This window comes from Topomyia yanbarensis, chromosome 1 (genome assembly GCF_030247195.1).
Source record: "Topomyia yanbarensis strain Yona2022 chromosome 1, ASM3024719v1, whole genome shotgun sequence".
NCBI lineage: Eukaryota > Metazoa > Arthropoda > Insecta > Diptera > Culicidae > Topomyia > Topomyia yanbarensis.
In genome coordinates this window covers 216,106,237-216,107,579 of record NC_080670.1, presented here as the reverse complement: position 1 = coordinate 216,107,579, position 1,343 = coordinate 216,106,237, and positions in this window count along the sequence as shown.

Here is a 1,343-nt window from a genome sequence, read left to right as displayed (position 1 = left end):
GACCTTTCACCCACTGTCGATTGGGAAAATATTCTAGATCCTGAAGATGTTGAAACCGCAGTTCAAGCTTTTTGTAATGTTCCGGTGTACGTTATTGACACGATCCGAAGATAGTTCACCATTAACAAACTCTTTGGCAAACGAATACGAGACATCAGGAGTGCTGCAAAATACCATCACAAGGAAGTAAGACATCAACAACTAGACTAGACTCATTGATAAACGAATTTTTTTTTTTTTTTTTTTATTCGATTTCGGTTCGATCACTTCAGTCCTCATCAGTAAAAAATCTGAACTTCTGTACTACTGCGACGTCAGTTCCGGCCAATAGTTTCAACGCACACGTAAGTTACGTGTCGTGACGAATGAAAAAAACACTTTTAAAGTCACGTTAATAAAAATAAAGTAAAAAAAAAGTAAGTTACGTGTCATTTTTGGATTTAGTGTCTACCTAGCGGTCCAGTCAGTTGTTAGGTACTGACGAGGAGAATCCGAAACAAAAAACTCTCTGAAGAAAAATTATTTGAAGAAGATTTCAAGCAAAACTACACATCAAGAAGAGGTGTAGATGTTGTTACTGCTTCCAGATTTTTCTCGGAATTTTAGTTGTTAGTAGAGTCCTCTAAATCCTAACAATTTAGTGTAATGTGTCTGAAAGTCTCACAATCTTACAAACATGTTTCAAATAACTGAGATAATATTCACTTTCACTTGATAGGTAAACAACTTGTTCTAAAGTATAGAATTTTTTTTCGTGATGTCGCATAAAACACAACATCTAATTGCGGATAAATATATTTATTGATAAATCAACAAAGAGGGGCTCAAAAAGTAGCAAATATTTAGTGCCGCTTACAGCAATTTAATAGTGCCGCATACAAACTTCGACTGTTTAGTCCTGGAAGAAGGACGACGCCAAATCGGCGATGACGACACACTGCCATTAGGCAATTTGTCACGGATGATACGCTTCGACAATTTTCTCTCGTTCCCTCCCTGGGAGGATCCTGGACTATACAGTCGCAGCGAAATCCGTAGGCACTTTAGAGCCGGCACGCTTCTTGTATTTGTCACAGCGGCACACTTCCTTCCCTTTCGAATTTCGACAACGATTCGGCTGGCTATACGCGGCCAGCAACGATATGATTTGAATATGTGTGTGATGCGCGTTCCCAAAATCCACAATCGGTGCCGGAGAAAGGAAGCGAAAGAAATAATAATAAATGTTTATTTTCATCACCACATACCGAATCGAACGACGGCCGGCTGTTGTATGTAGCTCCTGCTATTGTTGTCCTGTACCGATGTCCTGTGGGTAGGAGAACCACTGATGATCCCTTTCG